The sequence below is a fragment of the Notothenia rossii genome, assembly GCF_949606895.1.
Source record: "Notothenia rossii genome assembly, chromosome: 4".
Classification (NCBI taxonomy): Eukaryota; Metazoa; Chordata; class Actinopteri; order Perciformes; family Nototheniidae; genus Notothenia; species Notothenia rossii.
Genome location: NC_136902.1, coordinates 88,834,934 through 88,844,933, shown reverse-complemented (window position 1 = coordinate 88,844,933; position 10,000 = coordinate 88,834,934).

Here is a 10,000-nt window from a genome sequence, read left to right as displayed (position 1 = left end):
GGGGGTTTATGGACAGAAGGGGAGGAAGGAAGGAAGAGAGACAGATGTACAGTATGTAGTTGGTGGATCGATGGGGGTCGTAATTGGCACAAAACTCTGTGGGACGAGTAGTCGCTGAGACAGGAATGTATTCATGTCATTTAGAGTGGAGAGCAGAGCAAAGATACACACAGGTAGACGTTACGGCATGTTTATGAAGCACCCCCCCCCCCCCCCCCCACCTGTACACCTTGAGGCTGAGGACTGTACGTTTGGGGTACCCTTTACATTTTGCAACACGTAGGTAATTGTACTGTTACGACCCACTAGACTAGTGATTGGTGCCACCCATTTGTTTTATTTGCTTTGTTTGTAGAGAAGTTAGTGAGGGCTTTTTCAGATCAGTCAAGCCTTATTGTGTTTTATTAATATCTCTTATTTGGCACAATTATCGTTCTCCGTCTCTTCCTCCCCCTCACTTAAAGAGTGTTTTTGGCATTTTTGGTAAATATGAATAAATATCAAAAACCAATACATTGATTGTTGATTGCTGGATGAAATGTTGGCAAAAGGAAACTCACAATGCACAAAGTGTTTCTGTCCAGTGTTGAAGGGGCTAGTTCAGGAAAAGGTCAAAAATGTTTCCCATTAATGTAAGGGAGGCTGTGGCTCAGTGGATTAGTGCGCTGATCTTTGAATCAGAGGATAGCAAGTTCAAACCCCACTGCAGTCAGCATGTCGTTGTGTCCCTGAGACCCTTCACCCCAAATTGCTCCTGTGGGGATTGTCCACGTTGGATAAAAGCGTCTAACAAGTGGCATGTAATGTAATGTTCCAATATTTTGGAAGGCACCGTCCCATTAGAAATAGAAAGGGAGATTAGTATTTGCATATAATAAAAACAAATCATATCAAGATTGTCCGGAGGAAACCACCAAATGTCAGCTTTGGGGAACTACCAATAAAAACGTCCTTTCCTTTTTTTATTTCTATGATTAAACACATTATAAAAATGTATTAATTTGGCGTCTTTAATTAAACCAGTGACGAAACTCATAAATTGCAATATAAATATCTGAAATATACACTGAACAAAAATATAAATGCAACACTTTTGTTTTTGCTCCCATTTTTCATGAGATGAACTCAAAGATCTAAAACATTTTCTACATACACAAAATAACCATTTCTCTCAAATATTGTTCACAAATCCTAAAAAATCTGTGATAGTGAGCACTTCTCCTTTGCCGAGATAATCCATCCCACCTCACAGGTGTGGCATATCAAGATGCTGATTAGACAGCATGATTATTGCACAGGTGTGCCTTAGGCTGGCCACAATAAAAGGCTACTCTGAAACATGCATTTTTGCTTTATTGGGGGGGTCTGGGGGGGGTCTGGGGGGGTCCGAAAACCATTTTATATTTTTGTTCAGTGTAATATATTTCAGGGTTTGCTTGAATCAAACTTTGTACAAAGTGTTGTCCAAAAGGCAACATTTTAAAAGCCTGCCATCACAAAAGAGAGTCGGTATGAACATTAAACATTTGATTTCAACAACAACTGCCTTTCCTGGCACTCATTCACAGTGCTGCACAAAAAGTGACAAAAGTCAACTCGGTTTTAAATTACAACCCTATCTTATGGTTTTGAGGGAAACAAATGTGTTTGTCATGTAACTTCAGTCATGTATGTAAGTTAAGTATGTTATGTATATGATGTAAGTTAAGTACATTACGTGATTTAAATAAATAAACATGGGACAAGTCTATTTACCCCGACATCCAACCTAAGCTGATCTACTCAGACTTTAACTCTAAACAATCAAATGAAAATAAACAAACTCCAGTTTAAATTATGTTTCCCTCAAACCGTAAATGACAAAGCCGTCTGCACTTCGACAAAACTAAACAATATCTGCAGGTATTTTAATGAATATTAAGTGGGTCCCACGATTTGATAAAGTGAGACTAAAGCACTCTGTTGTGCACCAGTCAATCCTTAAATCAAATACAGAGTTAAATCCCAGATCCAATGTATGTTAGGGATGTTTCTCTTCAGTGATTGTGATCAAAGTCAAAGTTTGTGTGAACAGACAGAGAGATCGAAATACCGTTTCCCACAATCCCGAATATAAAAACAAATGTATATAAAAAGATGTGTGCAAATATGTCTATATATATACACAGAATCACACATTTTGTTATGTTAAATGTCTGTTGTCCTTGTATCGTGTCATAATATCTGTCCTTGTTTCATGTTGCAAATAGAGCTGCTGTGATACAAGAAAAATGTTGCACTTGATCTGACAATGAAGTGTTATCGTATGGTATTATCTGAGTGTTGGTTATTGAAAAGTTACAAAAGTACAGGTGGGGTATTTAGCGCTTTTGTAGTGGGGGTTGTAGGCATGGTGGTGGGGTGAGTGGGTTCAGACTAGATGAGCTCAGCACTGAGATTAATGTAGTGTACAAGTGCAAAAAGAGACATGGTGAGTGGGGGAGCGGCAGGACCCGGGGAGGGGGGGGGTCGGGTCGGGCACTACTCCCAGGGATTAGCCGTGTTTAGCCATTAGCACAACCTGGAAGACAACTAGCAGCACAGCAGGGTTCAGTAAAGCCACCCCGACTGTTTAACAAGAACTGACACTGACAGCACATAATGTCTGATTGGTTACATCTAGTATATTCTACAGTGTGTCTATACAGTATGTAAAATGGGTGAGTGCTGTGAGACTTAACCACTGCTTTTGTGAAGTTGGAAAACCAAAACAAACATGCTCAAAGTCGCTTGATTCTATTTTATATGCTGCCATTGTGACCTCCAATTGAAAACATAATTGGGGGTAACTTAAAATACAATTCGTATGAACAATTCAAGAACAGACACTCAATAAATGTTCCTGATAGACACACAGCAAACAATCGGACCCCACACTTAATGTCTTTATTTGAAAAATGTTGCTATGGGTGACAACGTTGACAATTACGTGTCATCACAGATTCCTCAGGAAAATATCTGAGCACCAACTCCAACCCCAAAAAATATATATATAGTTAGGCCTACCTGGTTGTTGCCTACTTGTTGTTTTTTCTATTTATTCCACCATGAATTTCAGAATCATCTTCAATCAGGAAAGTTTACATAGCAAAAATAAAGACGGCCTAAATATCAACAATTTCTGACAAAACCTGCTGAAATGATGTGTTCATCAAGTCAAAGACGGATCAGATGAGATGAGTGTGCAGTTTCATTTACGTCTTTAACACCAGAAAGAAAGGGCTGCCTCAGACCCTGGCCACATGTATGCTGGGCATTTAAACAGTGATTCGGCGCCACTCAATGACGTAGTATGTTTGAAATAGTGGCTCTGGAGCAGCTTTACTCGACATTGAGAAACGGCCCCTGAATGCACCAAACTGCGCTCAACTCCTAATTAGCAGCTAGTTCCAACAGGTGATCTGAATAGCCCTCAAATTAACTCTGGGGAATTGCGACAATTTGGCTCAGTTGAATTAGGAAAAGAAACAATTACAACAAGCACCACAGAATGAGGAAATGCCACAACTGGATTCATTGAAAATGACAAAAAAAGAGGTTGTTTGAGTGATCCCACTTATCTTGTGTTAAGTTGTTATGTGTCAACTAACAAGACAGAAATTCAAACATGCCTCTCAGCTGACATATCTGTCAACAACTCATGTCAACAGAAGAGAGAGAGTGAAGGAGTTGCATTATCAATAGTGTTTGGTTAAGCTCTCTAGCAACCTTACAAACTAAAGGCTAAACACAAAGGCTTGAACACACCTCAAAGACCACAGCCTACATGTAACTGAGATTACCCCTTGTGGGCAAGAACATGTGTGTATACCACTATGTTTGTATTGGGGTGTTGTGGGGACACAAATCTGTTTACACACTCACATTGTGGGGACTCCTCTGGATTACTAGCCTGTGTCTTGCAGGCCACGTGTTTCTCTATTTGTAATTCAACTAAGAACAAGAGAGAGGGAGAGACAAACATACAGGAGTGTCTTTCTTTCTTCTGTCATTATGCTGTGTTGCTTCTCAACAGCTCCCCCTAATGACCAGTTATGGCATTACATGACACAAGACACAGGCAGGTGAAAACTAAAGAAACACATTTCAACATGCACCACATTTTATGTTAATTAAATCAATTTCACCTGATTAACAGTGTGTTAAAAGGGCATTTGAAACTAGGTATGTATGGGAATTCACACTTCTTTTATTATTTTTTATTTAGGCTCCATTTATACATGGAGCAGTTCTTAAAGACTCTTTACAAAAGTTTAAATGATCATAGAAGATTACACACTAAGCACATGTCACACATAAAAAGCATTTCTAAAAAGGTTTGTGTAGGTTATATTTATTTAGGATGTATATTTATATTCAACCCACATTTAGAATCAGAATCAGGTTTATTACGAATACAAGATATTTGCTCCGATGTGTATTTGTGCTTACATTAACAAAATAAGAGGAATTAAGTTGTTTGAAGGGAAACTATATGATTTTTTAAGTTTCATGATATTAAGACGATCAGCTATATGGTGATTCAACTGTGCTTTTATGTAAGTCTATAGAATATCATTTGAAAACGAGGTGAGTATAAGAGACTTCACCTTTGAGCCTGTGGTTTAGTACACAGAGAACAGTGTTTTTCTGTGACAAGGTATATAAATGCTTATATAATTTAATCATATCTCCCACAGTAAATATTTATGTGTGTGAGGCTGCCTGTCAGTCATAAACAGAGTGGTTGGTGTGTTGTTGTTGGCAGTGCGCTGACAAATTGGCATGTAAACTGAGTCACAGAGATGAAACAAACATGTTGACTTGTTGTTTCCAGAAGGGGCGTGTGTGTTTGCTCCTATGTGGTTGTGTGTGCTGGTATGTGTGTGTGTGTACCAGTGTGTCTGACTAATATTTTGTAACTTAATGGAGGCACCCCTTGACCCCCTACCCATCAGTTTGTGATTGGTCTGTAGCTCCAGCATCGGGGATTAGACCATGTTTCCCCACTTTACGTCCCCTCTCTCTCCTTTTTTTATTTCTCTCTCTTCCTTCCCTACATCACATGATCCGTTACATCACGGGATTGAGGTCAGAGCTGGATTAGGGTGAGCGACGCAAGCGAGAGAGGCAACGCTGGAATTACTGAAAGTGAGGGAGGAGATGTAGGAGGGGAGTAAATGGAGGGGGGGTAGTTTAGATGGCCTGCAGATGAGAAAGAGAAAGAAGGGAAGAGAGAAGGGAGATATTCAGAGATTGGGACAAAGGAAAAAGGAACAGAGGAAGGCAGATAAAGGGGGGATGAAGATATGCAGGGGTTTACACTAAAAGGGGGATTTGAAAAATGCAAATGGCCTAACTAATGGCCTAATGTTGGACAAAGTGGAGCTCTCAAAGAATAAAGTGTTTGTGATAAATATTTTTGCTGAATGTGAAGAGATGTATTCAAAATGCTATAAATCAGATAAAGGAAACAGCAGGCGTACGTGTGGAGTAAAGAGGGGAAAAGTTCAAAAGCTTAGCAGGAGCTCACAGTCTGTTTTTCTTTAGACTCTCTATACTTGAGTGTTAATGTAGAAAGTACCTCTTAGTTTTTCAAAAAATGGTTACATCCAATCGCATAAAGTCTATTTTGAGCAATGAAGAATATAGGTTATCATTCAATGGCAAAAAGGTGAGGAAAGATAAACCTGCTGGATTTTAAAAGACTTGGAATATTCGTACTCTCCACATGTAATACTGATGTTTAAAACTTGTTGGCAGAGGGATTGAAATAGAAACGTCTCCATCCATTTGTTCTAGAAAATAATATTAAAATGTGGTTTCAGCTGCGTGACACTTGAAAGGCCAATAGTTGCAATACATTTAACTCCTCTCGCAATCAGATTGCAACAAATATAGAGTTCAAGTGCAAAATGTGAAATACAATACACTTTGAGAGCATCTGTAAGAGAAGCATCTTAAAATTGTCAGTTGCAACATTCTTCAAAACATACAGAATATAGTTATAAACTTAAATAAAGAATCAAAATACACACTTATTGTGAGAAAATATGTAATTCGTTTTCAGTGTTGGGTTTAAGTCCAACAAAAACATTCCCATTTATCAACTTTGCATTAACTCCAGGTAGTATTTCACAGCCAACATAAAGAAAAAAATGCTAGACTAACAAGAGAGTATGATGAATTAATACATTTTTGTTTCACTAAAATTCTAAATGAATGCTTCCTAAATTTCTAAAATGATGTTAAGTGTACTTGCGACCTCTCATTGTCCGGTGCATACGTCCATGGCTGTTACCTGTTTTAAAGACTGATCACCTCGTTAAAGAGCTTCCTTTTTTTTTTTTACAGAGTACTGGTACAATTCATTAATTTCATTAAACACTTAAAATAGGTCGGTAAATACCCCTCACTTTTAAGCATCATCATATAAAAGGGGATTGGAAATTAGAAATGTCCTCACTGTGCACGCAATACCACCTTAAGCTTAGAGGTTTTGATGGCGAGTCATGCAAGCGTGTTGTAATTAGTTTATAGCCTAATGTTAGCGTTTTAGTTCTACCACTCGCTTTGAGTTCCAAAAAAACGATATAAAAGTGGTGACTTGCTTACCAAAACGTGTAAGCATCATGAAAGGTTGTTTGCCACAGAGCTTATTTTCTGCAATATTTCAAAAGGCAATAGAAAAATCCAATTGCTCATTGTCGAGAGCAATGCCGGCAGTGGCTCAGTCAGTAGGGGCTTGGACTGTGAGCCATAGGGTCGCCGGTTCAAGTCCCCGACCAGACCTAAATATGGAGTGTGGACTGCTACTTGGAGAGGTCCCAGTTCACCTCCTGCCCTGCCGTGGTGCCCTTGAGCAAGGCACCGGACAACCCCCTTCCCCCCTCACTCCCATTGCTCCCCGGGCGCTGTACAATAGCTGCCCACTGCTCCTAGTACTAGACTCCTGGTACTAGAATGGGTTAAAAGCAGAGAACACATTTCACTGTGTGTGCTGTGTGCTCTGCATGTGAGACCATTAAAGAGGGTTTCATCCCTCCCAATTCTATTCTAACATGATATAAATGGAAATAAGGTATCTAATAAGAGACAATCCTGCATGGTAACAGGAAATCCTTAACAAAGAGAATGTAATCTGACACAATTAATTGACCTCACAGTGTTCCTGTCTTGGTTAACAATGGGGACAAACATTTAAAGCTATACTTGCACGGTAGAGAACAGGGTGAACCGTGAGACAACAGATTAGTCTACATTTCATTGGTATGAAACTGGAACTGGACGTCCTGACTGGACACGGTTCTTCCGGTTCACAAAACGAGTAGAAAGTAGGAAGAATAATGTCTTAACTTTAACTTTTAATTTCATCTCCGTGTACGAGCTGTACATGCTGATGTTTGGTACACTTCATCTGTGTTATGTCAGAGTTCTTTTTTTCTATGTTTATTTGCAAGAGGTCAAAGTTTAATTAATGATACTTTATGTCCCATGATGCCCTGGGCCCTGCGAGAGCATCTGTCACCGGCGGGGAACATTGGAACCAATTTGTCATCTGGAGAGGAAGAGGGTTTTAATCCTGCCGATGAAAAGAAAAAATGTCCACAGAAAGATGGAAATACAAGTGGAGAAGGGATAGGGCAAGTGGCATAATGAGGAGAGAACACGGAGACGACGAAGAGGAGGATGAGGAGGAGGTAGAGGAGGACGAGAAGGAGGAGGAAGAAGGAGACTGTAATCCTGTCTAATTCACTTAGTGTTGCGCTGAGGGAGCAGGACACTAAGAGGATTTGGGACATTCGCTAAATTAGATCAGCAAGAATAACAAACTGCAAGTAGAGGTGGAGTGGAAGAGGAAAAGGAAGGTGGCATCAAGGAAGGGAAGGTGGCACCAAGGAAGGGAAGGGGGCACCAAGGAAGGGAAGGTGGCATGAAGTGGGTATGCTGGAAGAAGATATGGGTAACATGCATAAATAATTTCTGAGGAAGCAACAGAACAAAATGCTTTATTTACAAAAAGTGTTGGTGTCATTTTAACAGTGAGAAATACAAACTTTTAAACTAATATTACAATTGTAGACATCGAGCAAGGCATTCAACCCCCACGTAGCTCAAATATAAAGAATGTTACTTATTGAGACCTTTGCATGTATCTCCAATTTTGAAAAGCAAAGGGCTCATTACAAGATCAGCAAAACATGAAAACACTCACTGGGTTCCTCTGATAACATTTGTGCACCCCATAATCCAGAACATAGCTTAAATTCAACATATCATTAATCTGTAGCTCTAAACTCTGACTTTTACTATTAGTCATATTAACTAGGTGTTAAATTGTAATCTGTGGTAAAGCCTCTAGCAGAAGTGAATGCTGAGGTTGACAGAGGCTGGTTGATCCATTCATACTGTAATACTGATCCTGTTACCACTACTATCTGCAGATCACTCACACCTACTTACTGTGTGATTTAGCTGCATTACTGCAGTCTTATTTAATGACTAATGCAAATTATAAAGTCTGTTTTTAATGTAATATCAGATTAATGGATTAATAAAACCAATTGAAAACATTAAAATCAAATTCAAAACAGTTCTGATATGTTTTAAATAACTTTACATTGTTCAATGTTGGGGCTAGAATTTGAAAGTATGCAGCCGAAAAAAAACGTGCCCCTTCCTTCAGACTTCCTCACAGAGCCCCTCCTCCAACACACACGAACGCGCACATGACCAATGAGGGCACGAGATAAGTTTGTGCACAGATGGAAGGCTGACAGGCAGGTAGGCCATCCAGTTATTTTAGCCGGGCCGGCTCAGATGATTGGTCGTGCTTTTTACAGCGCCACGGCTTCCACAGATGACATGTTTTTATATATTTATTGTCAAAGCATTTAATGTATTCATTGCTATCGGGATGTTAAGAGCATTTCATGGAATATAACAACAGGTGTTTCTGAAGTGAATTAGCTACCCCACCTTTAATTGTAGAAATATTCTATTTTTAAATGATTGTGCCCGGATATACAAATGTAAGACAGTCATTTAAGAGCAGGTTACTGAGATCCACGTTGATCAAAATAATACAGTGTTCAACTCTGGATTAAAATCATTGAAGTTAAATGATGTTCACTGATGGAACTCCCATTGAATGGAAGTCTATGAAAAAATTACTTTACATTTTGCTTGATCCATTACCTCAGTAAGATTGTCATGACAAGTTGATAACCCCAACTTGAACGTTTTAAGTCTTTATGAATACAGAAAATACAGAGTGATGTTTATTCTGTAAATTATGGACCCATTTCTTGTAAAATAAACAAAACAGTTCTCAGTATTAGTATTCTCGGTATTAGTTACATTACAGTGATTTCAAAAATAGATGGTGATGGCCAAAATGCCAACTCGAGGGTTGAAATCCAAAGTCCACAAACTCAATGGTGGGAACACAGTTATATTATAATCTGCTTCTTTATCAAAAACATTTCTAAATGGAACCATCATTTACAAAATGAACATAATGTTGTTTTAAAGGGGACCTATCATGCAAAATGCACTTTTTGATGTCTTTTATACATAAAGATGTGTCCCCGGTGTGTCAGGGAACTCACGCAGCGTCAGAAAATAAAACCTTCTCTCTTTTCCTCCGTACCCACATCTCTAAAAACGGGGGAACAACGGAGCTGATAAAGATTTGCGTCCGATATGACGTAATATCTGAAATGTGGACCCACGGCCCTATCAGAAACGTTGCTATCAGAAACAATGCCCGACTGTTTTGGACGTAATATGGTCGGTGTTTACATTATCATCGCTAACACTCAGAGCTAACCTGTACTGGAGAGCATGTGTGTGAAGAAGCAGGAAGTAAAAAGGAACTCACCTTGTGGTATAACCGGCAAGAGAGAAAGCCTTTGAGCTCCATACTGTTTCAGAAATAATCCTTGATAATCCATGATATGGCGTTTCATCACGGCAGCAT